This window comes from Excalfactoria chinensis, chromosome 18 (genome assembly GCF_039878825.1).
Source record: "Excalfactoria chinensis isolate bCotChi1 chromosome 18, bCotChi1.hap2, whole genome shotgun sequence".
Taxonomy (NCBI): domain Eukaryota; kingdom Metazoa; phylum Chordata; class Aves; order Galliformes; family Phasianidae; genus Excalfactoria; species Excalfactoria chinensis.
The window spans coordinates 8,819,122-8,846,401 of NC_092842.1; positions in this window are offsets into that span (position 1 = coordinate 8,819,122).

A 27,280-nucleotide genomic window follows, 5' to 3' on the forward strand; every position below is an offset into this window, starting at 1 on the left:
ATGCTTATGGAGGTAAAACAGTCAAATCTCTGTTAGTGCTATGAGTTGTGTACCTTTCAGGGTGCCCTTTGTTAGCAAGAGGAGATGGTGACTGTCATTTTGAACAAGGTTGTCATTCTCTGTCATGAGTACCCTGTAAATATTTTCCTTTCAAGTCAGTTTCAGTTTGCCACCACCATCAAATACAGTACTTGAGAGGAAGAGCTACTTCCAAGTATGTTTGCAACTACATTTTTGAATTCAGCCACAAGGCTTACTTGGAAATCCAAGAAATCAAAGTACTTTCCTATAAATTTCCCATGTTATCATCAGCCTTCTGTTCTTTGAGCTCTTCATTCTTCACTGTCAAATTCTTCTAAGATGCTCACAGAAAATGCTGCTGTGCTTACAGATAGGTAACTTTTCCTCCTCTAGCTGTGCCACTCTGCATCTCTGAAATGTTCACTAGCACTTCTGTCCCATTCTGAGTACCACAGCTGACTGCAGCTAAACCTTTGAAACCTCAAGAAAGTTAGCAAATGTTTATGAATGCTCTACTAGGGTTTTGTTTGATTATCTTCATAGATGGGAGTCTCCTTCTCTGGGAATATTCGAGACCTGTCTGTACACCTACCTATGCAGCCTGTTGTAGGGAGCTTGCTTTGGCAGAGGGCACCCAATGATCCCTAGAGGTCCCTTCCAACCCCTAAATAAATAAATAAAATTTTAAAAAATCAGGAGTTTCCTAAAAGCCAGTATGGGACACATCCTGGGTACTTCTGTGAGCACTTCAGGCAGCTGGCAAGGGCATCTGGTTAAGCATTGCGAATATGAAAGGACAAACAGTATTCCAGAGGGGAAAATGCAGAACATATAATAATAATGTAAGAATAATGAAAGAAAAGAGCCTTATTTTGATTCTAGCTGTGATGGACAGATCGGTAGTCCATCAATGCTCTCTCCATAACACTCCGAGAGTATTACTTATTGCCCTTTTAATGGCACATTCCAGAATAGAGCTGGAATCTGCAGGCTGGAGTGATTTTGAGCAGGAGAGTTAGAGACAGTCTTACAGATTACTTCAGTCTGGGAAGATGGCAGTTTGTGATTGTAGCCACTCAGGAAAAAAAATAATAAAAAAAATAAAATAAAAATCAGGAGCTGAACAGTAGCAGGGAGAAGAACAGAAGAGCTGTTCTGTAGTTACATGCATAAAGGATAAAATTTTATAAAGTCTTCAATGTATGTGCCTTGTCAGAATTTACAGTAATTTAAGGTGCTTATAATTCCTCCAGGCATGGAACTCATAAATACTACACTGTGCTATTTGTCATTGGCTTCTCTGTCATGCATGAAGTAAAATTAAATACTTATCTCTATATCGTTAACGCATTAAACATTAGGATTTATGGGGTTGGAGATATTACTTGCTCTGAGAACATTATCTTCCTGATGAAAGATCTAAATGCAAATAGAAGGAACGCCAAAATACCCTGGAACATAATTAAGGATACTGAAGTGTGAAGAAGCCCTAGGCATAGGAATGTACAGTTTTCTTAACTTCCACTTCCACGGTGGGCTAGTTTTCTTTCTTCCACATTTCTATCCACTGTCCCAGTGTGCCATCTTGTTTCTTTTTAACTAGCTGCAGAAGTGGGGAAAAAAAAAAAAAAATAAAAAAATGTAAATGCATTCTTATATGGGTTATCAAAGAAAAGGTGTTTCTGACTTGAAACATACTCTTGCTGTCCATACTGGGAAGTAGCCATTCAGTGATTGATGTCTAAAAGATAATATATATATTATATATATTTATATATATATAGTTTATATATATATATGACTTTTCAATATGAAGAATAATTCCTGTTAGCTTTACTTGATTTGTTGCTATTGTTGCAACTCAAGGGTTCCTGGAAACATGCATCGAATGGGGACAACTTTTAAATAAATCTGTATTTCTACAGCATAATAGAAATGCATTCTGTGCTGTTGTATAGCTCTAACCAAATCTGTATGCTATTTTATCCATTCAGTGTAGAATAATCACCAGCTATTCACCCCATTCCCATCTCAGTAAGCACAGAAAAATAATATCAAAATACAAGCCACAGCTGATTAAAAAGAAAACGAAAGGAGAGAGGAGGAACTGGGTCTGAGATAGTCAGAAGGAGGCCATTCATATAATGGGAAAACAGAAAATGGCATTTAACACAATAGCAGCACCCATCTCTATCTTGAATAACATGCGTTAAGCAGAATGCAGGTGTCACTCATACTTAAGTAGGCAGCCACAAATGGATGTGCCATTGCGCCATGTCACCAGGTGTCAAAAATACATGTTTCCTCGATAAATTTAAGGGTAGAGTATAGATCTGGCCCTACTCACATGCTCTCATAGCTTGCAGACATTACAGAAAGCTAAAATGAATTACCACACACACAGGCAAGAGACCTGAGGATGCTAGACTTACAGGTACCACAGTCAGAACCAGCTGGTACTGCTACTTAGCTACCACTAAATTCTTCTACTGTCTTTAGCAATTTTTTCTTTGAAGGCCTTATTTAGAGAAAGACATATAAGATTTACACCCTAGTGATACCCCTCTACACATAGATATACAGCTCCATCACAGGAGAATTTTGCAGTCCAATAGAAAGTTTCAGGAGGAGGCTTTGTCAGGACTCTACCCTGGGAATGTTTAATAGTTGCAGCTATTCCCTTTGCCCTTCCTAAAGCTGAAGGCCAAAGCATGTCTCAAGAGCAAAGCTGGTGGCCTGTTCTAATGCACAAGCTGAACTTAAGGCCACTGTAACCTCCCTTATCTCAACCTAATAGACTATGATAGGTGGTTTTCTTTTTTTTTTTCTTTTTCAGAAGACATTTTATACTGTACCATGTTGAGTTGATTTAACTGTCCATAGTGATATACTCCACCCTTTGCTTACAACACTTTCTCACAGCCCAGAGTTCATTTCCAGCCCAAGGTCTCCCTTTATTCATTCTTCCAGTCATTCCTGCTTTTATGACTGTAAATAATTCCTCTCCCACTTGTGGGCTGTAATGTGTCTTCTCTGAGACCAACTACCTTCTGTAAGTTTTCTCATCTCCCTCTTACTTCATTTTTATTAGGCTTTGTTCCTTGCTAATATTTTAACTCTTTCTACTTAAGTACAATTAAATAATTGTATAAATGCTCTGTGGAAAAAAATATATATCAAATTAATGAGGTCAAACTTCATGCTAATTACAGGAAAACCCAAACTGGTTCTCTCTACCACTTAAAAGAAGCAACAGGCAATGATAAGAATGCTACTACCACTATTCACCTCTCTTACTGCTGTTTGTAATGCCATCAGGCTGCATTTTCACTTGTTTGTTTCCACTTGCTTTTCATTATTGCATTGGGTTGGCACTAGGTGTCATTACATCATGCCATTTAAACTTTAGCTTCCTTCAAGGCCCTGAGACATAATTCAAGACAAGTCTGCAGGCTTTCCCCTCAGGACAGTTCAAAAGGAAGATTCACATCATTTTGTGGTAGAGCTGTACAAAGACCCATCAAATCTTTGCGCTGTTCTCCATAAATGAACAGCAGCTGGCTGTCCCCCACATTAAAACACAGTCCAGATAATACTTTTCTCTTTGTCTTGGTAAAAGTACCTGTCATAAGGGTTACCAAATAGAGTTCAGAACTGATTTATGTCACGGGGTTATCCCTATATGTCAGTCTGTGAGAGGGGGCACAGGCCCTGGGAAAAAGAAGAAAAAAAAAAAAAAAAAAAAAGGAGAAAAAAGGAGAGACAAAGGAGTGAAGGAAAAGGGGGTTTGCCACACACTCAGGGAGAGGGGGAAAGGGCAGAGAGCGAGCAGATTGTTTTAACTAAGAAAACAATGGCGACGATGAGGAGGAATGGGAATTGACTAAATGGAGCCAAACCAAACAAAATGAGGGATGCAGGAGTACCCAAAGTAGGAGTCAAACCATGGCAGTGCGACAGCAGCATGCGCTTTGCTCTGCCCTGAGCTGAGATGGCCAGAGGCAGAGAGCAGCTGGGGTCCGGAGTCCAAGGTGCCCTTCCTCTTCATGCCAAGTCCTCTGAGGATGCTGTCCCTCCCCTCCTCCCCAGCAACACAAAATACCCAAAAAGGCAGCAACACAGAACCAGAACATGAACTCTTTAACTGCCACTGAGTGATGTTCTTGTGTGGAATATCAACAACAACAACAACACAAAACCAACCAACCCCACAACAAACATAACCACAACATTCCACATCATGCTTAATATATACCTGTATGGGAACAAGCAATAATTAACATATCACACACACACACACACACAGAATCACTGCACTTCCCCAGCATCAAATTCCCTTATACACACTGAACATCCCCATTTTTCTTCATCACTCATCAAGTGCACTATAAGGTGGAATGATACAAAGATGATAACAGATATTCAAAAGGTTATTTATAAGGAAAAACTCACCAATATGGATGCCTTCACTGGGAAATACTGAGGCAATCTCCACCAGAGAGCAATCTCCCAGAGAGATGTTGCCTTAGTGGTGGTCAGCCTTTAAATGAGGTCTAGAGGAGGTGGAGTCAAGCTCCACCCCTTCCGGGAGCACAGCTAAATTACTCTCACCTGTGCTCCCACAGCTGACTGACATTTGCCTCAGCTGATTAATCAGAGGTTCAGGCTGTGATTACCAATTTCCCATACATGCACTCAGAACCTTGTGCAAAAACAGTTCCACAGAGAGGTTTGGCCTTTCCAGAAGGTGGAAGGACCCAAACTGCTTTTCCCAACATACTCTTTACATGTACTATGGGGACTTTATCTCCCTCTACAGTATGTATGGAGCTGTAGGACGATCTCAATTGACAGATCGTCAATTGACGATGCAAATTGACAGTGGCATCAGTAGCATGATGAGTGAAGGTGAGCTTTCCTATAAGCATCCAGTTCAGCACTGGCAGTTGATGTGCCAGAAGGAGCTGTGTTTCAGTGCCTGTTACTTCAGAAGCAGCCCAAACCCCTTCATATGCTGCTAAGATCTCCTTTTCAGTTGGAGTGTAGCCCTCTTCTGATCCCCTGTACACTCTACTCCAGAATCCCAGGGATCAGCCTTGGATCTTTCCAGAGGCTCTTTGCCACAGACTCCAAGTGGAACCTTTCTCTCCAGCAGCAGTATAGAGGATGTTCTTTACATCCTGTCCCTTCCATACTGGCTCTGGGGCCACAGCACAGGCTATCTCCTGTTTAATCTGTTCAAATGCCTGCTGCTGTTCAGGACCCCATGCAAAATTGTTCTTCTTTATCGTCACCTGATAGAGGTGGCTCACTATGAGACTGTAGTTTGGAATATGCATCCTTCAAAAGCCCACTGCACCCAGAAAAGAATATGTCTCTTTCTTGCTCGTGGGTGGAGAGACGTAGTGGTGATATTGTCAATTACATCTCCTGGGATGTGATGATGCCCATCTTGCCATTTTACTCCTATGAACTGAATCTCCTGGGCAGGTTCCTTCACTTTGTTTTGCTTAATAGCAAAACTGGCACACAGAAGAATTTGAAGTATTTGCTCTCCTTTCTTAAAGACTTGCTCTGCTGTATCACCCCACACGACAATGTCATTGATGTACTGCAGGTGCTCGGGAGCACCTCCCTGTTCCAATGTGTTTTGGATCAGCCCATGGCAAAGGGCTGGGCTGTGTTTCCACCCCTGGAGCAAATGGTTCCATGTGTACTAAGCACCCCTCCAAATAAAAGCAAACTGTGCCCTGCATTCTGTGGCCAACAGAATGGAAGAACGCATTGGCAGTGTCAGTCGTGGCATAGCATTTGGCTGCTTTCAACTTCAACTCAGACTGGAGTTCTAACATATTGGGCACAGCAGTGCTTAGTGGGGGTGTGACCTCATTCAGGCCGCAGTAATCTACCATCAGCCTCCATTCTCCACTGGATTTATGCACCAGCTATGTGGGGCTGTTAAATGGTGAGTGGGTTCTGCTGATCACCCCCTGACTCTAGCTGATGAATCAGCTTGTGAATGGGGCCAGAGGCAGAGTGCGGCTGGGGCCCAGTCCAGAGTCCCACCCCGCTTCCTCCTCGCACCAAGTCCTCCGAGGATGCCGCCCCCTCCCCTTTGGGAACCCAAAATGCCCCAGATAGTGGCAACATGGAACCAGAACATGAACTCTTTAACTGCCACTGTTCTGAGTGATGTTCTGATGTGGAATAGTGACAACAAAAGGCACAAAACCACGATAGTTTATCAGACTGTAAGATATTTGAAAAGGCATGGATATGGTGGTTCTCAGTAAAAACAGTGATGGTTCTGCTTAGTTCACCTCTCTCAGTGTTCTCCAGATTAAATCACCATTGTCTTTGGGGTTTTGGATATAGACCCTTAACCAACTCAGTTTTTGGCACTGAGAGATGCCTCTGAAGAATACTTAATGCTCAGGACTGTTAGGCAACACTGTGCTACCATTCCTGAGCTGTAACAAGACACATCTTAGTTTCCCAAGGCTGCACTGACTTCCTTGTGGTCAGCAGAATGCCTCTCCCAGAAAACCTTCCTCCAACCTGAAAACGTTATGCGGAACGCTTCATTGATATGTCAAGATGCCCTCCTGATCCAGACTTTTAAGTGCACGTGATCAAGACTGACTTCTTTTGAGGAAGACAGGACATAATTGAAAGTGACTTCAGCTCCAGCTGGTATCTGTTTCATTTTCTAGTTTCAGGGAAAACAACCATCTATTCTCTGGTTACTTATACTGTGCTCAGACTACGTACTCCTATTATACATCAGCAACAAAAACAGTGGTGGCATATTCACCTGACCATAGTCACAGATTCTTTAAGAAGAATTTTGAAGAATTAAACAACCTGTTTGTTTGGAGATTGCTTTATAAAATCTCAAATGAGTATTGAAAGGCCAACAACGTGATTTCACTATACCAATCTTCTCTTTTAAGGATGTCTTTTCTCATTCTTTGCATTGTAGATGTTGATGACCTTCTGTGTAACCTTTCAATTAAACAAGGCTTACAATGCCTCTAGCCTTACAATACACCTAACTTCAAAGGGATTGGATACATTCCTGAGCCTTGTACCAATAAGCACTAATAACACTGAAAAATGAAAACTGAAACAGATGTCTCCAATAGCATTGATTCTTATTAGCTGTTCACAGCTATTCTTACACCTCTAGGCATAATGAAGCAAAGCCTGCATGCTGGGTGTGTGGTTGCAGAGGGCCTTGGTAATGCCGTTGGAATGTTCCCCTTCGCTTTTGCTCACTGCATTCTTGACAGACTGTCTCCATTATAATCTTAAGAAAACTTCTTTAAAATGTCATTTAAAAATGCATCAAATATGTAAACTCTTACTTAATAAGGGCAGGATTTGACACTAACATGTATATTCAATCACATTTTTTCCAAGTTACCTTTAAGAAATACATCTGAAAGAATAATCTGAACTGAACATTGATCTGTGCCTCACTGCAGATTTTAAATCTGTTATGACCACCCAGAAGAAGATTAGAGCAGCTCTGTGATGAAGTAATGGAAAAACAGCAATCAATAGATAAAGTGTTATGCATGCTACTGTGCCATGAGTAGGCTGATCAGACAAGGAATAAACATCAGTTCTTTTTGCAGCCTCTTCAGACAACAGATACAAAATTGATTTTGTACAGCCCACAGATAAAATGAATGCCTGCACCCCTCTACACACAAGGGGTAAAATATCCATTTACTTGGGTTTACAGAGCTTCCTTGCCTGTCTGCCTGGTTTTCTAGCACATTTCTTGTCATGATCATCATCTCTCTGAGTAGAATGAAAAGCAGCCATAACAGACATGTAATGATCTACAGGGAACAGATCTTAACCTTATTTAACTAGTCTTCTGCTGAAGAAGATTACGATTATTTTCTGAATAAGAAATGGCAGGTAGCTTGAGAACAACCTTCAAAGGAGACCAGCATTCTGCGATGCAACAAGAAAGGGAGAGCTAAAGAGGAGTAGCTTGGAAAAGGATTGTACGAACAAAGTGGTGGGCAGTACCAAGGCTGGCAGTCCAGCCTGAGCACTGATATAGGCGCCAAGAATTTATACCTTTCCACTGTTAACATAATTTTATGTATTCATTGATGGGCTTAGGTTAGAAAGTTTGGAGTTGTAGCATACTGCATATTCAGAGCACGTATCCCCTGTCCATGCAGAAGACCTAATGTAATGGAAGACTATTTAGCTGTGAAATATCTAGATGAAATTTTAAGACATCAGTGAGAAGATACTGCTTAATATTATATGAAGCATTCTCCCTTCCCCACATCTCAAGTTACTTGAAGACCTCCACATACCTCTGAAAATCATTGCACACTTCTGAAATATCATCTAGCATTCCCTGCTTGTGGAAGAAACCACATCTACCCCATGCAAGTCAGAAGGAAAATTAAATGGCAGATGTAACGCAATGGAAATCACAGCAATGATAGCAAAGTAGCAAAGTCTTAAGCTGGTGCAAGTGGGGATGTGCTCAAATGCATCAGCTGTGGATGCAGAAACAAAGGAAAAAAAAAAAAAAATCCAACAAGACACCCTTGTTTCACTGCTGCCAACCCTTAAATGAGGTCTGGGCAGGGGTGGATCCTGGCTCCATCCATTCTGGTCACTTAGGTACATTGCACACACCTGAGCTCCCTGGGCTGGCCCTGCCTTCCCACCAGGTGCTCCATCACTGCTTCAGGCTGTGACTTAGCATTTCTGCTACAGTGGGCTAAAAGAATCATCCATGTTATGCTCTAGATTTGATAAAACATACAAGCATTAGTCACATGATGGAAAAAAAGTAAAAAATCTGGTGTGATGCATCTGTGGAAACTATCTGTGCTGCTAAGATTTTTCAAAAAGGTGGAGCTTGTCAAGCAAGGTGGAGTCTGTCAATCTTCACTGCGAAAAATACCATCACATCATCTGCAGTATGTGCCTCTGGTCACTGTCCAGTTCAGCACATTAGTTTACGGAACTGAGCAAACCCAGCAGCTCTTTTTCATACATTTTCTGATATGAGGACATTCATCACAGTTTGATTAGGATGATGCCCTCCACCAGCACTAATGACTTCATCTACATATGCTGTTGGACCGCTCGGCAATGGATTCTTCTCTCATGTGAAGAATGCTGTCACACAACATACTGTGCAACCAATTCATCTGTAAAAGTCACTTCTGGAATACTGAGAATGAGTTTGTGATGCCTGTGCTGGTCTGTGGGGATTGTTCAGCTTGCTTGAGGGGAGGAGTTTACAGCATTATTGCACACTACACCACGCAGAACACACAATTTGACTTTTCAGAGAAGAATACCCCTGAAGAGAAACATCATTCAAATGGCCAAAAAGGGAGGTGACATTCTCCACAGTGTTTACATTGATTACAGGTTCGTATACACCAAAACAATGAAATAACCTCTGTAAGGGTTTTCTTTTTGGGTAATACACACTCTTGTGAGGTAAAGGGGGAAGAATAACCATCCACACCTGTAAATACTGTGCACCTGCATTGCTTCTGTGAAAATTTCTTTTTCTCCTCTGGGAAAAAAAAATAAAAATAAAAATGTTTTGGTTTGTTAGGAGTCCATTGAAATGTGGGCTTTTTGTTCTTCCAGGTCTCATCAGTGAGAGATTCATTTTCTTAGCTGAAGTAGTGAATATGTTTTCAGTTCCACATATAGAAAAAAAATTCCATCTCCTGGGTGAGTCCATGTGAGAATTCACGGCTCACGTAGATGTAGGAGAACAGTAGGAACAGTACTCCGCTTGGCCTGGGGTCAGAAAGAGAGCCTGCTATTTGAGAAGCTTCCCCTCTGCTTCTGCTCAGCTTAATGAAGTCACTAAAAGGCTCACTGAATGCTACCAGCTGATTCTCTGTGATTCCTTTTAGCAGCCAATCCAAAATATTTTGTCAATAAATGCTGCACAATGAGCTCAATTCAGACGCTTCATCCAGACAATACAAAAAATCCAGAAAATTCAAAAACACATCTGCTTACTAAAGACAAAAAAATGCAGTCATAAAAGCAGAATTTCTTATTAAAACATTATTAATAAATTAAAAAATATATTTTTTCCTAGGTTACTAAAAATGAGCTGCTGCCAGTAGTACTGTTGTGGTTTAACCCAGCAGGAGGCTCAGCAACACACAGTCATTTGCTCACTCCTCCCCCTTCCCAGTGGGATGGGGGTGAAAATCAAAACAAAACAAAGTAGAACTCGTGGCTTGAGATAAAACTATTTATTAAGATAGAGAAAAGGATTACATTTATGACAGTGCACATATCCTGGGAGCTTCTCTTGGAGGAAATCCCTAGGATACTTCTTATGGGTCAGAATAAGCAGAAGGCAGTACGTTATGCCTTGACAAGATCCTTCACATTAGAGTGACCCAATCCCCACAGTGAAAACTGAAATGGATACCATGAACCCCGGACCTGCTATTGCTGCTTCCAAGGCAATGCTGTGATAAAGCTTAAAAGAGCAGAGGAGAGAGCAATGTCCTGGTCAGGGCTTTAGAACCGTTGGCTGATTATCAAGAACTTCCATAGAAATGCCATCTTACATTTTGACAAAATAGATCCACATGAAAATGGCATGAGCCTGGGCTCCCATGTCAGTGAGATGAGAAGTATGACTGGTTAATTCTGCTCTTAGCTCTGTCTCTCACTGCCATAGCACCATTGTGAAGTCAGGTTGTGATCCCGCACTTCCAGAGTGCATCCCTGCATGGCACCAGCCGTTGAACTGAGCAGTGCAAAGTTGTGCTTGTGATCTGTGGGAACAGCACGGAATGGTAGCATTTGGGGGAGGTGGGTACACCCACGTCTTGGACATTCCTCATGTAGAGGGCAAGAATTGGCCAGTGCATTAAAAACAATTTACCAAGAGCCAAGTGTAAACAGAGGTGTCATTCAGAATAGAGCTTTCCCTTTCAGGTAGAGGGAGTGAAGAGGAGGTCCTGGTGGGGTACGGCGTGGCAGACCCAGAGCTACTCCTGCAGGCTGAGCTGTCTGAAACCAAGCAGCCTTAGATCTCATTCATCACACACTAAAACAGCACCCACTCAGCAATGTGCTGTTCAGAAACACAGCATCATCCATGTAAAACACATTATGAACATGATGTTAAAACTGCAATATCTACAACGCAAGTTTAAGAAAACATATTTATTGGGTCCATTCAGATCCATTTGGAACTGACATGCGGGATATCCCTCAACTAAGTGGACTGAACACAATGAAGACAGATGCAGAACTGAACTAAAAGTGAGAAAAGTTGCAGTGACTTGTAAAACGTGTCTGTTAGTTCTTGGCTTCTTCTATACCTACATCTGTCTGTAAAATTTATTCCAAAGGTCTGCATTGGGCTATATCCCAAATGAAATTATTTTGCACACACAACTATATTTTATTTGTACTGAGGGGAACACCTTGGTTTGTTTTATGTCCACATGTCTGTTTAAGTGGGTTTCTAATTATTTAATGTCACTGTTGCAGAGGTAGTTTTATGAGGCACAAAATCTAATGAAAATTATTCACAAGCCCAACTTCTGACTAGTGAAACCAAGAGTTTAATGTAAGAAGCAAAGTCCCCATCTGGTACTTCTCTTTGAAAAGAACAGCGTACATGAAGGATTTATTGTGACATTACAATGCTTGATGTCAAATAATCTAGCCAGAGGAACAATATTGCCCTAAAGAGAGCCATCAGGCCCTGTGTGACATGGGTATTTGAAAGGATTAACTACACTTAAATCAATATGGGCAATGAAAACAGAAATAACCAATCTCTTAGCTGCTCAATTATTTAAGAGTGTCTTTATTCCCCACAGAATGGAATTAAACGCTTGTTTAAGAGGACTGACAATTAAATCCATTCCTTTAATGTCAAGATAAGGACATAGGATCCTTGACTGCAGCAGGGCATGAAGGAGTGACATTTCACAAAGCAAAATACTCCAAAGGAGCTGTTATGTCACAGTACAGGTGGAGGCTTTGCTGTGCAGTGGAATTCACAGCTACCTGACAGGCAGGGTTGTGTCACATGCCTCTTGGTCTGAGAAAAAATCACATCTGCTTCTAAGGGCATTGCTGTGCACCACTGCAACTGGCACATCCGACTGAACTGTCAGCTCAGGTTCAGATGTTGTGGCACAGTCTGGGTCCAAAGCACAGCAGCAGTTCCTGCACCCAGCACTTGCTAAGTGCAACATACAGACTCATAATGTACATATGCAGTAAGGTCTTAACCAAGGGCAGTATCCAGGCACAGCTATTTAAATGGTCCTTTTTCTTCCCACTGCAATGTTTTAAGAGTATAAAATGCAAACTGTAAAATTTAAAGAAAGCAAATAGCTGATAATATAAGAATGTTTAATTAAATAAGGCTGAGAGTTTTCTAGTTGAGATTTGAACATTTGGTTCTCTTTTTTTTTTTTTTTAGGGTTGTTAGGTTTTTTTCCTATGATAATGTCTTAAAAGAACAGCCACTCTGACCCTTCCTGATAATACAGCATCTCTTGAAGGGTTCGTTTATCTCAGATAAAATGAAGAAATTCCTAATGTGGAAAATTTCAGTGATAAATTCTATTTTCAGATGATAAAAAGGGGGTAAGTGAAAGCAGAATGTATTCAAGCATTTAATGTTCATTTGGCTTATTGCAGATAGTGAGTGATAGGAAAATATCAGATGCCTACCTGCCATCTGTTAGAGCTCTTAGCCAGAAAACTGGTATGTGTTCTTAAGTTAGAGACAACTCAGTGTGGTAGGAATTTATGACAACATCAAAGATTTAGGTGAGTTGTCCTCCATGAATTTCAGTTATTCAAAGGCTTCTGTGAGTTGGAAGCTGATAGTAAAAAGCCTGATTGAGTTTTGGCTACTCCACAACAGGGCAAGTGAGTGCAGAAACACTTTTCTCTGGTTTGTAACCTGCATGTGAAAGTCATTCCCAATTAGTCAGCTGAACCTGAGGATTTCTTGCTGCTAAGCTCTAAGTCACTACAGACAAGACCTTTTCCCAGATCTTCCTTTTCTTTATTGCATTTTATATTCTGTCCTTTAAAATAATATTGTGCTTTAACAAGTTCATGTCTTTCAGCTTGGTAAAAATTGTGGTCCAGAAAACTCATATTTTTTAAAACCATTTATGAAAATGTGCTGCAGAAAATCATTACTCATGAGTTTTGTCTTGACACTTATAAGCATAATAGCTTGGAGGTATTGTTGATTAATGATTTCTTGTTCCTCTGATGTTCTTGTGCTAACTTGTCCACATTTCAGAGTCATATAGTAAGGATTAGAAAAAACAAAAACAAAAAAAAAAAAAAATCCAACAAAGACAATTGTCACTTTGTAACCAGCAAATGCAGATTTTATGGTTTATATGTGCTCTAGCTGCTTTGCATACAATTTCTAACTTCAACACTCTTACTATAAATTGAATGGCTGTGATGCTACTATGCTGAGCCTCACCCTTCGCACGTCTGGTTCTGCGGTCACCCTGCTGGTTATTTTCATGCTATCATTTTGCTGATCATCACCAAATGATTTATGTTTTCATCTCCTGCATCAGTATTACACAGCTGTTCATTCCTCTTTAGAGCGTTTAAATCACTTACTTTGCCCTGCTTGCCCTATTACTCCATATACATTTCACAGCAGTCTCACCATTGCTTTAGCAAACATCTTTCTACCACACACTAATCCATCCAAACTGCAGCTTTACCGATGCTGCTGTCATTATTATCTACCATGAAAAGCTGACAGTGTAGGTATAAGAAGATTCACAACAGGTAAAGATGACAAAGAGACCTGCAGAACATAAGGTAATAATGAGATTATATTAGCCTGCATTGTCAGATGTAGTCACAGCACATCTGCAGCTCTATTGATACTTTTATAGCTACAGATGCATATTTGACATAGTAGTCTGTGCCTGTAATTGCATATGCACATAGGGAGAGAATGCAGAGTTGCCCCACAGAGAGCTGTGTACACTCCTCCAACCGTGGTGGTGATGAACTGCCCATGCTTCATGGGATGAAGGGGGAAACTCACATGTACCCATGCACAGCCCCAGATGCACTCTGCACTACCACATGCTGGTGGCTGGGTGGAGTGGAAAAGATGCAGTCTTCTTTTGTCTACTAATTGTAACCCTGCAGCACCTACTAGCTCGTGTCTGGATCTTCTCTGCTTGTATGTGAACTCGCTGTAGATTTGTTCATGTTTGACTTGGGAACATAGCTCTGAAATGATGCATGAATTTATGACTGAAGAGCAGACAGTGAAGGCACAAGGCTGCAGAGCATCTGCCTTCACCCCTTGTCCCAAACACTGCAATGGATCAAAGTTGGAAGAAAACAATCCATTGTTTGAAATAACAAAGGCATGGAGGGTTCTGTTTTTCTCATCATATTTTAATTTCCATCCTATTTTACTGTACAAGAATTACTGTTACTGAATGTGGTAATGCAAACACTACTCCAAATTAGTGTATACAAAATAAGAAATACTTGATCAAAGCTGGTACCTGCCTTCTCCCCCTCCCCCATTTAGGTCTGCAAGCATTTATTGATGCTCCTGATGGGTAAGTACAAGCCTCAGCAGGAGAGTTTCTAGTAAGGTAGAGAGGAATCATGCCATTTTCTTACAGGACTGACTTCTATTGGCTCTGCCCCAGTTGTTTGACCCAGTCACCTCTGGTTGCTCTTTGCAGAGGCTAGTTTCTGCCTGCCTGTTGCCACTCAGTAAGTGGGAGAACTTGTCTCACTCTGACAGTGCAGACTGCTCTGTCACTTTTTCTCAGCTTGACAACAGGCTGGTCTGACATGGCTCTTGTCACTCAAATGCTGTAGAGCACAGATCCTTTTAATCCATCTAACAAGAAGTTCTCTTGTCCTTTCTCAGCACCAAAACTAATTACACAGAAAACCACAAATACATAGTTTCATGCAGGGATATAAGGAAAGAAAAGGTGAAGTTTGCATGAGATTAAAGAGAATATCATCTGATATAAAGTCTGACACATTTTGTTTCCTTTCAGCCTTTTTCCCACACCTGACATAAGCCAGAGCACAGTTTGACTCAGATTTAAGAGTTAGTTCCTCAGTGGGCTTCATCTCTCCTGATGTCAAACACTTTGCTCTCTGCAGAGCCTTCTTTCAGTTTAGTTTTTCTTCCACAGGCTTTGGTGAAAACTGCAGCAAATTATGCTCTTTAGCTCTGAGTCCATCTCATTTGTGAGCTAGTCCAAATCACAGACCACCTCTCAGAAGAACTACTGATGGTTACCCACAACTAAAACTGCAGATTCTTTTCACTGTAAATTCTATGCCTGTGCCAGATTGAAGTTGTACAGTCTAAGTGCTCCAAGGCAGATTTCTGCTTTTATTTTCAATAGAAAAGAGGTTCAGTCTTTTCCAGACAAGAAATGGGGATCTTTTCCCCATGTTAATTATTTTTACTGAACTCTAGAGTCACATCATAATCAAGTTGGTATGCTCGATTTTATTGATGGAATTTAAGATTTTGTGTAAAGATCACTTGATCACAGAAATAAGCTTTTCCTTATAGCTGTACAAAACTACCAAAACACAGTTGAATTATGTTCATGGGTGCTGAGGGAGCTGGAAGAAGTGATTGCTGAACTGCTCTTTATCATCCTTGAGAGGTCTTGGAGAATGGGGGAGGTGCCTGAAGACTGGAGGATAGCCAGTGTCACTTCGGTCTTCAGAAAGAGCAAGTAGGAAGATCCAGGTAATTGCAAGCCAGTCAGCATCACCTCTGTCCCTGGAAAGGTGATGGAGCAGCTTGTGCTGGATGCCATCTCCAGACAACTGGAAGAAAAGGAGGTTTATCAGGAGTAATCAGCATGGGTTCACCAAGGGGAGGTCACCTGGTAGCCTTCTATGATGTTGTCACTGGCTGGGTGGATGGGGGGGAGAGCAGTGGGTGTAGTCTACCTTGATTTCAGCAAGGCATTTGATACTGTCTCCCATGACATCTGGCAGAGCACAGAGGGTCATCATTGGTAGTGCAGTGTCCTGTTGGGAACCTGTAAGTAGCGGTGTGCCCCACGGGTCGGTGCTGGGTCTGGTCTTCTTCAACATCTTCATCAATGACCTTGACAATAGTGGCCACCCTCAGCAAGTTTACTGATGACACGATGTTGGGAGGATTGCCTGACATGCCTGAAGGCTGTGCTGCCATTCAGTGAGACCTGGACAGGCCGGAGAGCTGGGCAGTAAGAAACTGGATGAGGTTTAACAAAAGCAAGTGTAGAGTCTTGCACCCAGGGAGGAATAATTGCATGCACCAGTACAGGCTGGGGGAAGACCTGCTGGAGAGGAGCTCTGCAGGAGGGACCTGGGTGTTCAGGTGGACAAAAGGTTGGCCATGAGCCAGTAGTGTGCCTTCATGGCCAAAAAGGCCAATGGCATACTGGGGTGCATTAAAAAGAGAGTGGCCAGCAGGTTGATGGAGGTGATCCTCCCCCTTTACTCTGCCCTGGTAAGGCCTCATCTGGAGTGCTGTATCCAGTTCTGGGCTCCCTAGTACAAAAAAGACAGGGATCTCTTGGAAAGAGTCCAGTGGAGGGACACAAAGATGGTGAAGGAACTGGAGCATCTCCCCTATGAAGAAAGGCTAAGCGAACTGGGTCTGTTTAGCCTTGAGAAAAGAAGACTGAGAGGGGACTTGATCCAGGTCTATAAATATCTGAGGTGTTGGGGGCAAAGTAGCGAGGCCAGACTCTTTTCAGCAGTGTGTGGAGACAGAACGAGGGGAAACAGACAGAAACTGGAGCATAGGATGTTCTACACAAATTTGTGCAAGAACTTCTTTACAGTGAGGGTGACAGAGCACTGGAACAGGCTGCCCAGAGGGGTTGTGGAGTCTCCTCTGGAGATATTCAAGACCTGCCTGGACGCCGAGCTGGTGTAGGGAACCTGCTTTGGCAGGGGGGTTGGACTCAATAATCTCTGGAGGCCCCTTCCAACCCCTAAGATTCTGTGATACTGTGACATGTTGCTTGAACAATGGCAATAGGAAACACTTCTGTGCAGTTCTCTCAATGATTATTTAGACATGTACTTCAAGAGCAGTCATTGTGGCACCATAGTTAGGATACCACATGTCCCTCCATGCACACACACAAACTCAGAATAAAATTAATCTTTATATTCAGCTTCAGTTGAGAGGTTATGTAGTAATTCATACATGGAACTACACCGTAAAGTAACATTAAAAGATGTTAAGTGAATTTGGTACCTTTCTTCCTGCGCATCAGGTGATATTTGGGTATCACAATGTGTGGTAAAGGGTCACAGCAGCTGAGCTGTTGCAACAGTGAAGCTCTTCTCTTAAGGGATTTGATTCCGAAGTTGTGTTTGGAAGCGGGGTGTCAGTTTTAAATCAACTCCTTGTAACCAGTGAACAAATGTATCTAGGCACTCAGAAGCATGGGTTTTGAATGCCACATCAGACCTTGCCAACATCTACAGAAGACATTGTTTCTGTCTACGAGTTACAGAAGTGGAAAGACTGTCAAAGGAGCAGTAAAATCTGAGTCACAGATCCAAGTTCTGCTTTAACAAGTGGCAGTAATGTTTCATCCTGTATTCCTTTTTCATTGGGCAATCAATCAGCTTATCACAATGTTGATCATTGCTAATTGTTGTCTTATAAAAGAATTTCCAGACAGGACAGATTTCAGCTACTGGGGTAAACTAGGCTTTCTCTGGTCATTTCAGGCTAGAGCTTTAAAAACAGATCTAGTAATGGTTGTTTATTATGATCTGTGCTTACAAACTGGTTTAACTGCTTCCCACTTGTGTAGAGCAAAATTATATTTAACAGGGATGGAAAGGAACAGCTTTCAAGAAAGTGAAGATTTTATATTTCTCTGTACCCATGACTGCCCGCACCAGGTGCTCTGAAATACAGTTGTTGCTCTAAACAAACAGAACCAGGCCCTATACAGCAATCTGTATCACCTCCACTGCACATTTTCAATTAGTAGTAATGAAATACATCAGACCTGTCAGCAGTGCTTTATGGAAAGATGCTTTCCACTTTCTGGCAGATGATCTGCTGGTGCTACATGCACACAAGGGGGGAGCAGGGCAGTCTGCCTTGCTATGACTGCACTTGCTAGGAATGTAGGTGTACACTCACCTGCAACCAAAGGGACAAGAGTACCACTGCCAGAAGACTCTCAGAGGGTTTAATACTTCCCATGCAGACCTTCAACTCCCCCATTTCTAATCTGTGTTCCAGCTCCTCCCCCTCAGCAGCACAACCTTCAATCTCATTTATTAGGCAGAACGGTGGGGATAGGTTTAATCAAAAGAGAGGTGGGATGCTGGTAGCCTCAGGGCTGCCCCAGCTGTGTCATGGAGGCTGCACTGCAGGGTGAGGGCACAGCTGATGAGCTTTGCAGTTTGAATCTCCATAGGCTTCACATTCATGTGGGCAAACCCATCCTAGATCTGAGAGATTTGCTTAGCACAGACCTGCTAGGCAGCTCTGCTGCTTAAAAAAATGCTTGTTATTTGATTAATATGTTGAAACATGACGTAGGCATGAATATCTCAGAAATCTCCCTTGATGTCCCCCTCTGTCTCCTCTACTTTAACATGAACAAACCAATGGAGTCTGAAATAAGATGCTCCTTATAAATAAAAGATACAGCGTGTTGAAAAAGGCAGTGAATTAATGATTTTAGCTCTGTTTGAAAGCAGATTGTTCAGAATGTAGCACAGCAAAGTGTGCAATGTGTGTGCTGACAGAGATAAAGATGGAGGAATGCTGGCCTTTTTTACTTAAAAGTAGTGCCAAGAACTTACAATGCATCACAACATATTTTTAAACATATGTTGGGGGATGGGCAGGTTCAAAATAATTCTTATTAGTATAAAACAATAATTCTGCTTATTCCTGTATAAAACACAGGGAGTAACTTGAAATTGGATCCTTTTTCAAAATGCACTTTAACTCCAATAAAGCAACATTTCTGAAGTAATGTTTCTTATGTCTGTCACTATGGCAACCTGCTAGGTGCCAGTATGACAGGAAACCTGCATTATGAATGCTGCATCCCAAGTGGTTGTATCAGGAATCTGAGGCAGTATCATATATGCCAAAGAAACAAACACAGTTTAAAAGCTTCTTTTATTGTTTTTAAGCAGTTCGCAAAGGTGCTGAGCAGGACTTTTCAGCAAACCAAGAAAACAAACTGAAGACTGTCAGCAAGCTAACTCTACAATTACCATTTGAAAAACCTTTCAGGCTGTATTGCTTCCTCCAGCTATTTGTTACTGTGATGCCAAAATGATGGCTATCATCTGTGACTAATAATGGATTCTAAGAATTGCTTCTCCATGTTTGTTCATAAAGCCAGCAAGAACATGTTAATATTTGAATATTTAACATTAAATAGCAAATAAAGAAAAAAAAAATTAACCAAAAAAACAAAAGAGAGAATTTCTCTGATAAAAGGCTTTAGTGGTTGTTAGAGGCACAACACTGTGATATGGGGGTTGGACTCAATGATCTCTAGAGGTCCCTTCCAACCCCTACAATTTTGTGATTCTCTGATATCACATTCTTTTTTTTCCAACATATTTTAAGGGAGTATGGGAAAATAAGGAGATAGTCTCAGGACAGATGTTAGTAAACATTAATGTAAGTAGCCCTAAATCATTGGGAAAGTAATAGTTTTATTTTACTACTTCTGTAGAAAACATTTTCTTCTGTAGAAAACATTTCTTCTGTAGAACTTCTACATTAGAAAGTGTGAGTTTATTTCAAGTGGAGACAGTAGGGGGGGGAGGGGGGGGGGGAAATACTTTCAAAAATAAATCATTTTTCTCATGTGATCCTTGATGGTATTTGCAAATTATTAAACACTTTGCTTTTGTGTTACAGAAATTAGAATCCTCTAAGCAACAAGTTCAGATATCTTGCCGGAAGCAAGTATCCTGACCTGCAAATTAATGCCAGTTCTATAGTCAGAATTATCAGAAGGATAAATATTTCTTACATGCTTATTGAGAAGACCCTGCCACTCATTTGGATCTTGCTTCAGATTCCACTGAAGCAGATAATGGTCTTTCAATTAATTCCCACAATGTGAAGATCTAATTCAGATGCAGGTAACAGTAAAGACTGCAGAAGGTAACATCACTGCTCAAACTTTCATTGGCCTTCTCCAGCATCAGAAGCAGAGCTGCACCACTTAGTGAGCAGAAAGCTGTGTGAGCAGAACAGTGCTCTGGTCCTGACTCTGTACTCTTCACTAAGCCAAGTCTACCAAAGAATAGGGCAGGCATGATCAGATATTCCCTTTAAAAATGCCTACCTCTTCACAGTACAGCTGAATTTTTGGAAATACGATGATTTTTATTTCCCCATGGAATAGAAAGGTCTTCATATATCATCACAGTTGGAACACGGACTTACTACTTCTTTCCCAGGACACTGAAAATATTAAGGATCTGTAGTAAAAACAGCAAATAAAACCACCTGTTGTTGGCATCCCAACTCGGGCTGCCTTTCCATGAGTTACAGGAAGGCAGAGAGAGTTCCATGTCTTCACTGCAACTGCTACTACACATGAATTTCTCCCCTTCTGTATAATAAACACATCACAAAAAAATAGCATGCAATAATGATACTGTAACAGAGGGTTTTCCATGTAAAAATAGGTAAAAGAAAGCAGTGCTGCTTACAAATGAAAGAATATCTTAAAGTTATGGCTGTCAGGTGAAGACCCTGTTGACTGGAAAAAGGGAAACATCACTGCAATTTTTAAGAAAGATAGAAAGGAAGACCTGCAAAACTACGGGCCAGTGATCCTCAAGTCTGTGCCTGGGAAGTTCATGAAACAGTTTCTCCTGGAACCTATGCTAAGGCACATGTGAGTTGAGGAGGTGATCTGAAATAGCCAGCGTGGCTTCACTGTAGGCAGATTGTGCCTGATTGGTAGCTTTCTATGATGGACTGATGGCATCAAGTAGATAAAATAACACAACTAAATGTCATCTACTTGGACTTTGGCAAGGTTTTTCATATGGTCCCACACCACATTCTTATCTCTAAATTGGAGAGATTGAACCCCACTTTTCAAGTTGTCCAGGTCTTTTTGGTGCTATCCCTTTGCATCAAATTTACTGGTCAACTAAGTGTCAGCAGCAAACTTGCTGAGAATGCACTAAATCTCAGAATCGTTGGGGCTGAAAGACACCTCAGGAAGTCCTTCAGTCCAATCCCCCTGCTAAGGGATGTCCCCGAGAACAGGTTGCACAGGAAACTGTCTGGGAGAGTTTTGAGTATCTCCAAAGAAGGAGACTCCACAACCTCTCTAGGCAGCTTTTTCCAGTGTTCTGTCACCCTTGCCCTATATCTGGGCACCAATAAGAGTCTGGAACTATCCACTCGATACCTGCCTTCAGATATTTTTAAGTGTTGTTAAGATCCCCTCTCAATCTTCTCCGTGATGAAGAGTCACAGGCCTCTCAGCCTTTCCTCCTAAGGAAGGTGTTCTAGGCACTGATCATTTTGTAGCCTTCAGCTGCACTCTCCCTAGTAGTTCACTAACTTACTTGAAATGGAGAGCAGAGAACTGCAAACACTACTCCAGATGTGGCCTCACCCAGGGCAGAGTTGGTGGGGGCCATATCTCAGAGAAATCTCCACTGATTTTTAATGACAATTTTGGTTAACTTAATCTCCTGTGAAGCGGGAGTTTAAATAAGCAGCAATTTTTGGACATCCTATTAGAGAACTTAAACACTTTGGGTTTCATATGGCAACCTCCAGCTTCCCTCATATATTCTCACAACCATACTTTTATCTTTAATTACAGAGTCATAAAAAATCGTTGCACATTTATAGAATCATAGTCTCACCAAGGCTGGAAAAGACCTCCAAGATCATTTAATCCAACTGTCCGCACACCACCAATATCCCCCACTAAACCATATCTCTTAGCTTCACACCTACATGGTTGTTAAACACCTCCGGGGATGGTGACTCAGACACCTCCTTGGGCATCACAGTTCTAATCCTTGTTATGGCCTTTCACCAAATAAGGTGAAGTCTGATAGTTTTTATGCTTAAAGCTGATATGCAGCAATTGCTGAAGTATTCTCTGCAGTATCTATTTAAATCTAATTTTAAATTTATAGTGGGAGAACATCTACAGCAATGTTGTTTGGAGATCTTACTCTTATTTTCTGATAGAATACTATCACTAACCATATTTCTCTGCTCTAATGCAGGAGGACAAAAGAGTTGGCCAACTACATTTTAAAGGTTTTGAATTCACAAAAGAAAGACTGGAATGACATCATCATTTGCTTCTGGGTATTCCAGAAATAAGAAAGATGCCAAATTAATTCGTGATTCAATATTCCATATAATCAAAATAAAATTCACTCTCTCAGCCACAACCTAGGCTTGATGGTTTCAGCTGTTGCTTTCTCTGTGAAGTGATATTTCATTAACAAAAGCAAATGAGAAGATATTAGGTGAATTCTTAGTATTTCTATGACTAGAGCAATGCCATCTGTTTAGATTAAAGACCAGGAGGTAAACAAGAAGAACCTCAAACATAGGCTAGCAAAGTTAACAATGTTGAGGCAAGGATTCAAGTAGAACTAAAAAAAACATCATTCTCATACTGAAGTTACATCTAATAATAGTGGAAAAATACTGCTCTTTTGTCAGTACTGCAGAATGGGTAGCAAGTTTAGTATTGGAATTTTTAATAGGTTGCCTGTACCTGGGATGTTCATTCTCTAGGATGCAGATTATTATTGTTCCAGTTATAATAGTCACACCGCTTACAAACAGACCATACTAACCTCACTTCACTGGCCACTTTCTAAGCTCACTTGTGGATTAAAATAGGTTTCCAGTAGGGTGAGTTTACGGTGTAAATTACTTTGGAAAGAGCTCTGTGAAATAATTGAAACAGTAGGATATTAGTGCTTGCAGATACAGAGATTGGGATTTGGCCAGAAATCTTTCACACCTGATGGACATTAACTTGCACACATAATGGTTCTTCTTGATCCGTTTCTGAAGCATACCTGCACTCTGGATTTACAGAGGATGTGTATATGAGTATTATGATGAAGACAATGCAATGATGGTGAACAAAAAAGAAAAAAGAATACAACCAGTGACTGCTGACTGTATATTTGTCAAAAGGTTTGGCATAAACATGGTTCTGGTGGAGGATTTCAGCTGTTTTATGTCTCAGCAACAGTTTAAACAATAACATTCATATCACAGAATGGTGTAGATAATATCTGCAATAAAACTGGGTCTTTCATGTTCAGAAGCAGACAAAGCCAAGAAAGCACACTGATAAATGAAGCTGAACCTTTTTATTTCGTTGTGGTGGAGCTCCCTCTAGCTTACGGCATTAATCCTGTATCTGTAAATCATATTTCCTTAAACTCTCCTTCCATTTTCAGGGCAAGAAAAGCTTCCAATTTTGCATTTTTGGGAGCATTTGTGAAATTTATGATCCATCTAGGGGAAAAAAAAAAAAAAAAAAAAAAAAAGCCCCAAAAGCTGTCTGCTAGTTGAATGGCATTAAGAGGTTTGAAGACAATAAATTCCATACTTTTAAGAACAACAATATAGGAAAACATTCTCTGACATCAGGGGATCTGACTGTCATTAGCAGCACTCTCTCCCTCTTCCAACTTTGTTCCCTTGTATTAATATTAAAAATTTAACATCTGTTAGCCTAATTTGCTGAATTAGCCATTCCGAAATGGGAATGAGCACATTCAATAAATTCTGCAAGGTATATTTATTTGCTAAATGCACAATACATTTAAATTCAATGTTAGTCTTAATGATTTCAATTCATTCAAAAATTTTTACCTTAATTTATCGAGTGAAACTTCTAAAGAACATAAAAGATATAAAATAAAAATAAACAAATCTATAAAATGTTATAAAGAAGGATCTTTGTCTGATTAAAGATGTAATCACCATGAATTCTAAGGTTCAGAATATTGATTTGTTTTGGTTGCAGAATTCATATAAGTTTCCCTTTTTAAGATTCCTCTGATATTCAAGGCTTTATTAATGATTGTAAATACAAACTGTACCTTTAAATTAAAAAAAAGTGGAAAGAGTAGTGCGCTGTGGAAACCTTATTTTGCTGAAATGCTAATTTGGGGAGATAAAAAGACATTTCAGACGAACAATATCCAAAATCTGATGTGAAGATTAAATAACCACTGAAATGATAAGCAGGCAGGGATAAGGGAGAAAAGTTAATTAAAAATCTCCAGGGCAACTTATATTCCTTTGTCACAAAAGAAATGCTCTACTACTGATATTGTACCTGCAAGCTGAAGAATTATCAGCTGCTGCAGCTAACCACAGAAAAGGATCTACTGATTAGCAATGTCCTGAGTATGCTGTATTTTAAATGTTTGGCCATTTTCTTGATTAATATTACTCCCCGTGTGTCCTGTTTAACATCACAACTGCTTATAAGCTCCCTCATACACTGAAAAATTAAGTTTGCCATTGTTAAAATTAACCTCAAAGAATCAGCTCATCATAGACTTTGAAGAATTTAATTCAATAGGAATGAATATTCAGACTGAAGAATGAGAGACAAAAGCAGCACTTTACATGAGAGAAAATAAAGCACAATGAAAAATGTAGCTGCAAAATATTTAAAGCAGAAATTGCAGCTGATTGTGGGTTTTTTTTCCCACCAGTAATTTAACATATGAGCTTCTTCCTAATTTTGCATGTTTCAGAATGCTGAGATTTTAGAAACTGAGTGCTCTGGAGATTGTGTAATCAGAACGGCAATTTGCCTACTTTTAGAAGGTAAACTACACATTGGTAAGGAGATAACATTTCAAAAATACATTATCTGATGAAGTTCACCTTACTGTCAGATAATCAGAAGGTAATCAACAACAGAACCTGCTTTAATTCAATTTACATTTGAATGTATCTTAAAGAGATGATTCAGCATTGAAGGGGAAAACATTTTGAATGTAAAAATAGCATATTTCTCTCAGCTGTATTTCTTTTTAACTGTTACTGCTCTTCTCGTCATGTTTCTAATTTGTACTGTATTTCAGAATACACGTGGTTTAATCAAATTAATCTTCTCAGGGTTTATAATCTCTGGGTAATTGCAGTGCAGTTCAAGGTGAGGCATCCAGACAGAAGTATACAATCCCAGCAGTATAGTGATGGAAAGCTAAAGGGAAGCGTTATTTAAAATGCTCTATACTGCAATGTATACAGTTCTGCCCCCTGCAGTGTGAGTTTTCCTGCGTGGAGTATTAGCATGACAAGAAACCATGACAAAACCCCTTGATTTATTGCTCTAATTTTATATTAAGGATTCTTGCTCTTGAATGACTTCGGCATCAAGATTACATATCTAGTTTCATAGGTTATTGGAATTAATTTTCCCAGCTGCATTCCTATTACATTCTGAAGTCAGACTCTATCACCTAGAGGCAGGACAAGGAGAGCCCTACTATCCCAATAATTTAGGGGAATTATCTAAATAATGAGCATTTATTCTTCATTTGATCTAACAAGATTCTTGCCACGTCTTTGCTGTATAACAATAAGCATACATATACAATAAGTGAAACATAGAGCTGAGCGCCAAAATCTTTTGAAATTTTTTTTTAGTATTAAACTTGCAAGTAGAATCTTAACAGCAAATTTATTTGATAGTCAAACAGCAAGAATCCAGAGGTTATTTTAATTAGGCATGTTAATAATAGGACTTATGTTCCTTAAATCACATTCAATACAATTAGTAGGGAATAAATTCTTAACTACTGAACTTCTTAATATTCTTCATCATAACAGATATTTCTTAAATGATTTAAAGATTGAAAAATAGTTGGTCTTACCGTTTTATTGAATATAAATACCAGTGAAGTACTGTCAGGGTATGGATATCTCATGCCTTTGTCAGGCTGTGGCAATGTGATGTAGTATGATGCTTTGCTTCTACAAAAATAAAGTACTTTTTAATTATCACCGCAATAATGTTTTGCTGTGAAGTAATTGTGGTGTGAACACCAGAAGATAAGCAGAAATTATGAAAATGTTGCAGCTTGACAGACTTGAATTGGAACACTATTATATCATCCAAGTTTTTTTTCCACTGAATATTCCCCCTGTGGAGCAGGGGGTAGAAGTGCCGCTCTGCTACACAGAGGGCTCGAATCCCGGGAGTTGGACTCGATGATCTCTAAGGTCCCTTCCAACTCGCACAATACTATGATACTATGATACTATGATATGATACTATGATACTTTTATTCTTTAAGTCCTGACGTATGTTTTAGGTGTGCAAGTGTCCCTTTGTACAAAACTCGTGGAAGTCTTACAAATTTACATTTTAAGAGACAGTTGTTTTTAATATTATTTTATTTAGGATATTCATGATCGGGGTTGTTTTGTTTAATTTTCAATATTCTATTAACACTAAATCTGCAACTTTATACTTTTTGCAGATTATTTCAGTACTAGAAGTATGGTGTTCCTTTGAGTAAGAAACTTACAGAGAAATGATCACTTTCTCCTACATGGCATATTTCACTTATTTGCTACAATTACTTTGTATCTTCCACAATGAATTTCTGAGCTGTCCATAACACTGAGAAATTTGCCCAGAAGACAAATCAGGCCAGGATGCAGGCCCTGAGAAAACAGAATACACACACACCCCACCAAGTATATCATTCATGAATCAAATCAAGACACAGTAAACCTCTGCACAAACGAATGTGAAAATGTGGAAGGAGGGCAAGGATAAAGAAGCAGCAGAAAAGACAGACCCAAAGCTCCCTGGGCAAGGCAGGGCTTCGGGTTATTGATGGCAAGTACTTTTCACATTGTCTGTTGAAAATAAGGATGCTTTGTAACTGGAGAACGTAACTAACATGAATTGTTCCTTAGTGCCACAAGTAATAGGAAGCTGTTTGTTTTTAATCTGTCTGTGGCAAACCTGCGAGGTAAGATGGGATCAGAGGCATCTGCCCTCCAATCTGGCCATCACAGCCAGTAAGAAGACTCTCCCTGATTACTATTTCACAGAGAAACTCTCCTCACATCCTGGATCTGCCCTGAGGAGGTCTGTATCTGATCTTACATTCTGGATGCTCAGGTTATCCACATACATTTTAGATCTCCTTC